Source organism: Ictidomys tridecemlineatus, unplaced genomic scaffold (assembly GCF_052094955.1).
Source record: "Ictidomys tridecemlineatus isolate mIctTri1 unplaced genomic scaffold, mIctTri1.hap1 Scaffold_541, whole genome shotgun sequence".
Classification (NCBI taxonomy): domain Eukaryota; kingdom Metazoa; phylum Chordata; class Mammalia; order Rodentia; family Sciuridae; genus Ictidomys; species Ictidomys tridecemlineatus.
Window position 1 is genome coordinate 54,079 of NW_027523586.1, and position 5,694 is coordinate 59,772.

Below are 5,694 nucleotides of genomic sequence, written 5' to 3' on the forward strand. Positions count from 1 at the left end.
GTTCAGAAAGACTGATACAGAAAGCAGAGTTTGAATACTGGGGTGAAAAGGAATGTTACAGAGAGAAGAGGTTGGAGACAGCGGTGTAGAAGGATCTTACAGAGAGCAGAATTTGGAGACTGAGGAGCAGAAGGACTGTTGTAGAGATCGGAGGATGGAGACTGGGGTGCAGTAGGATCATTGCAGAGAGCAGAGGTTAAAGACTGGGGTGAAGAAGGATCCTTGCAGAGAGCAGAGTTTGGAGACTTGCGTGCAGGAGGCCTGCTAAAGAGAGCAGATTTGGAAACTGGCATGCAGAAGGCCTGTTACAGAGAGGAGAGGTTGGAGACTGGGGTGCAGAAGGACTGGTACAGAGAGCAGATTTTGAAAAAAGTGTTGCTGAAGAATTTTACAGAGAGCAGAGGTTGGAGACTAAGGTGCAGTTGGACTGTTAGAGAGACCAGTGGTTGGAGACTGGGGTGCAGAAGGATCGTGGAGAGGAAAAGGTTTCAGACTGAGATGCAGCAGTACTGTTACAGAGAGCAGAGGTTGGAGATTGAGGTGTAGAAAGACTGTTACGGAGAGCAGAGTTTGGAGACTCAGGTGCAGAAAAACTGTTACAGGAAGCAGAGTTTGGAAATTAAGGTGCAGAAGGACCATTACAGAGAGCAGAATTTGGAGACTATGGTATAGAAGGACTGTTACAGAGAGCAGAGGTGGGAGACTTGGGTGCAGAAGGACTGTTACAGAATGCACAGGTTGGAGACTGAGGTCAAGAAAAATAGACACAGAGAGCAGAGGTTGGAGACTGGGGTTCAGAAGGACTGATACAGAAAGCATAGGTTGGAGCCTGGGGTGCAGAAGGACCATTACAGAGAGCAGAGTTTGGTGAATGCGGTACAGAAGGACTGTTACAAAGTGCAGATATTGGAGACTGGGGATCAGAAGGACTGTTGCAGAGGATATAGTTTGGAGACTGGGGTGCCGCATGACCCTTGCAGATAGCAGAGTTTGGCGAATAGGTTAGAGAAGGAATGTTAGAAAGAGCAGAGTTTGGAAACTGGAGTGCAGAAAGATCTTACAGAGAGCAGAGGTTCGAGACTGTGTTGTAGAAGGACTTTTGCAGAGAGCAGACGTTGGAGACTGGGGTCCAGAAAGATCGTTGCAGAGAGCATAGTTTGCAGACTGGGGTGAAGAAGGCTTTTGCAGAGAGCACAGGTTGGAAACTGAGGTGTAGAAGGACTGTTAGAGAGAGCAGATGTTGGAGACTGGGGTTCAGATGGATATTACAGAGAGCAGATGACGGAGACTGAGGTGCAGAAGGATTGTAACAGACAGCAGAGCTAGGAGACTGGGGTGCAGGAGGTTTGTTTCAGACAGCAGAGTTTTCAGACTGTGGTGCAGAAGGACTGTTGCAGAGACCAGATGTTGGAGACTGGGGTGTAGAAGGACTGTTGCAGAGAGCAGATGTTGAAGACTGGGGTGCAGAAGAACCATTGCAGAGAACAGAGTTTGCAGACTGAGGTGCAGAAGGAATGTTACAGAGAGCAGAGATTGGAGACTGGGGTGCAGAAGGATGGTTGCAGAGAGCAGAGGTTGGAGACTGGGGTGCAGAAGGACACTTAGAGCAGAAGTTAGAGACTGGGCTGCAGAAGGACTGATACAGAAAGCAGAGACTCTAGTATTGGGTGCAGAAAGAATGTTACAGAGAGTAGAGTTTGGAGAATTCAGTACAGAAGGACTGTTGCAGAGAGCAGAATTTAGAGACTGGGGTGCAGAAGGACTGTTGCACAGAGAAGAGGTTGTGTACTGAGGTGCAGAATGATCATTACAAATAGCAGAGCCTGGAGACACGGGTGGAGAAGGATCTTACATGGAGCAGAAGTTAGAGACTGAGGTGCAGAAGGACTGTTGCAGAGATCAGAGGTTGGATAATGGGGTGCAGTAGGATCATTGCAGAGAGCAGAGTTTGGAGATATGGATGCAGAAGGATCATTCCAGAGAGCAGAGTTTGGAGACTTTGGTGCAGAAGGCCTACTACAGAAAGCAGAGTATGGAGACTGGCATGCAGAAGGCCTGCTATAGAGAGCAGAGTTTCGAGACTGGCGTGCAGAAGGCCTGTTAAAGAGAGGAGAGGTTGGAGACTGGGGTGCAGAAAAACTGTTACAGAGAGTAGAGTTTGGAGATTGGTCTGCTAAAGGAACTTACAGAGAGCAGATGTTGGAGACTGAGGTGCAGGTAGACTCCTACAGAGAGCAGTGGTTGGAGAATGAGGTGCAAAAGAATCATGGAGAGCAGAGGTTTCAGACTGAGGTGTAGAAGGAATGTTACAGAGAGCAGAGTTTAGAGACTGATGTGCAGAAGGACTTTTATAGAAAGCAGAGGTTGGAAATTTTGGTGCAGAAGGACCGTTACAGAGAGCAGAGGTAGTAGACTGCGGTATAGAAGGATTGTTACAGAGAGCAGAGTTTGGAGACTGGGGTGCCGAAGGACTGTTACAGAAAGCACAGGATGAAGACTGAGGTGCAGAAGGATAGATACAGGAGAAGAGGTTGGAGACTGCGGTTCAGAAGGACTGATTCAAAAAGCAGAGGTTGGAGACTGGGTTGCAGAAGAACCTTTACAGAGAGCAGCGGTTGGAAACTGTGGTACATAAGGTCTGTGACAGAGAGCAGATCTCAGAGACTGGGGAGCAGAAGGACTGTTGCAGAGGACAGAGGTTTGAGACTCGGGTGGAGAAGAAATTTTACAAAGAGCAGAGTTTGAAAACTGGAGTGCAGAAAGATCTTACAGAGAGCAGAGGTTGGAGACTGTATTGCAGATGGACTGTTGCAGAGAGCAGACGTTGGAGACTCGGGTCCAGAATGTTCGTTGCACAGAGCAGAGTTTGGAGACTGGGGTGCAGAAGGACTGTTGCAGAGAGCAGATGTTGGAGACTGGGGTGGAAAAGGACTGTTGCAGAGAGCAGATTTTAGAGACTGGTGTGATGAAGGATTGTTACAGAGAGCAGGGGTTGGTGACTGAGGTGCGGTAGGACAGTTACAGAGAGCAGTGTTTCGAGACTGGGGTGCAGAAGGACTGTTACAGAGAGCAGAGGTTGGAGACTGCAGTTCAGATGAATGTTACAGAGAGTTTGCAGACTGGGGTGCAAAAGGAAAGTTGCAGAGAGCAGATGTTCGAGAATTGGGTGGAGCACAATCGTTGCAGAGAGCAGAGGTTTGAGACTGAGGTGCAAAAAGACTGTTTCAGAGAGTAGAGGTTGGAGATTGGGATGCAAAAGGCCTGTTACAGAGAGCAGAGTTTTGAGACTGGGGTGCAGAAGAACAGTTACAGAGAGCAGAGTTGTTAGACAAGGTTGCAGCAGGATCTTACAGAGAGCAGAGACTGTAGACCGAGGTGCACCAGGAGTGTAACAAGGAGCAGAGGTTGGAGACTGGGGTGCACAAGGCCTTTTACGGAGAGTAGAGTTTGGAGAATGGCTCCAGAAAGACTGTTAAAAATAGCAGACTTCGGAGACTGGTTTGCAGAGAAATCTTACAGAGAGCAGATGTTTGAGACTGACGTGCACAAGGCCTTTTAAAGAGAGCAGAGTTTGGAGAATGGCTCCAGAAAGACTGTTAAAAATAGCAGAGTTCGGAGACTGGTTTGCAGAAAAATCTTACAGAGAGCAGATGTTGGAGACTGACATGCAGAAGGACTGTTGCAGAGAGCAGAGTTTGGAGATTCCGATGCAGAAAGATCGTTGTAGAGAGCAGAGGTTTGATTATGGAGTGCCAAATAACTGTTACAGAGAGCAGAGTTTTTAGACAAGGTTGCAGAAAGATCTTACAAAGAGCAGAGATTGTCGACCGAGGAGCAGGAAGACTGTTACAGACAGCATATTTTGGAGACTGGGGTGCACAAAGATCGTTGCAGACAGCCGAGTTTTCAGAATGAGGCGCGGAAGGACTGTTGCTGAGAGGAGATGTTGGAGAATTGGGTGCAGAAGGACTGTTGCAGAGAGCAGATGTTAGAGACTGGGATGCAGAAGGATCGTTGCAGAGAGCAGAGGTTGGACACTGGGGTGCAGAAGGACTGTTAAACAAAGAAGAGGTTTAAGACTAAGGTGTAGAAAGACTGTTGCAGAGAGAAGAGTTTGGAGACTTGGATGCAGAAGGACTGTTGCAGAGAGCATTATTTGGAGACTGAGATGAAGAAGGACTGTTACAGAGAGCAGAGTCTGAAGACTCTGGTGCAGAAGAACAGTTACAGAGAGCAGATTTTGGAGACTACGGTACAGAAGGACTGTCACAGAGAGCAGATGTTTTAGACTGTGGTTCAGAAGAACTGTAGTAGAGAGCAGAGGTTAGAGAATGGGGTACAGAAGTAAGGTTGCAGAGAGCAGAGGTTGGACACTTAGGTGTAGAAGGATTGTTACAGAGAGCAGAAGTTGGAAACAGTGGTGCAGAAGGACTGATAAATAAAGCAGAGGTTTGAGACTGGGGTGCAGAAGGAACATTACAGAGAGCAGAGGTTAAAGACTGTGGTACAGAAAGACTTTTACAGAGAGCAGAATTTAGAGACTGGGGAGCAGAAGAACTGTTGCCGAGAAAAGAGATTGGAGACTGGGGTGCAGCAGGACCGGTGTGGAATTCAGAAGTTGGAGACTGTGGTGGAAAAGGAATGTTACAGAGAGCAGAGTTTAAAAACTGGGATGCAGAAGAATCTTAAAGAGAGCAGAGGTTGGAGACAGAGGTGCAAAAGGACTGTTGAGAAGAGGAGACGTTTGAGACTGGGTTGAAAAGGATCGTTGCAGAGAGCAGAGGATGGAGACTGAGGTGCAAAAAGACTGTTACAGAGAGTAGAGTTTGGAGGTTGGGGTGCAAAAGGCCTGATACAGAGAGCAGAGTTTGGAATCTGGCGTACAAAATAACTGTTACAGAGAGCAGAGATTTTAGACAAGGTTGCAGAAGGATCTTACAGAGAGCAGAGATTGTAGACCGAGGTGCAGCAAGACTGTTACAGAGAGCAGAGGTTGGAGACTGGGGTGCAGAAGGATCATTGCAGACAGCACAGTTTCCAGACTGAGGCACAGAAGTACTGTAGCAGAGAGCAGATGTTGGAGACTTGGGTGCAGAAGGATTGTTGCAGAGAGCAGATGTTGGAGATTGGGATGCAGAAGGATCATTGCCGAGAGCAGAGGTTGGACACTGGGTTGCAGAAGGACCGTTACAGAGAGCAGAGTTTGGAGACTGCAATACAGGAGGACTGTAGCAGAGAGAAAATGTCTGAGACTGGAGTGGAGAAGAACTGTTTAAGAGTGCAGATATTGGAGACTGGGGTGCAGAAGAACTGTTGCATAGAGCAGAGTTTGGAGACTCTGGTGCAGAAGAACTGTCACAGATCACAGAAGTTGGAGACCTAGTTGCAGAAATAATGTTACAGAGAGCAAATGTTGGAGACTGGGGTGCAGAATTACTAATAAAAAAAGCAGAGGTTGAAGACTGGGGTGCAGAATGACCGTTACAGAAAGCAGAGGTGGGAGGCTACAGTACAGAAGGAATGTTACACAGAGCAGAGTTTGGAGACTAGGGTACAGAAGGACTGTTGCAGAGGGCAGATGTTGTAGATTGTGGTTCAGAAGAACTGTAGTAGAGAGCAGAGTTTAGAGAATGGGGTGCAGAAGTAAGGTTGCAGAGAGAAGAGGTTGGAAACAGTCGTGCAGGAGGACTGATA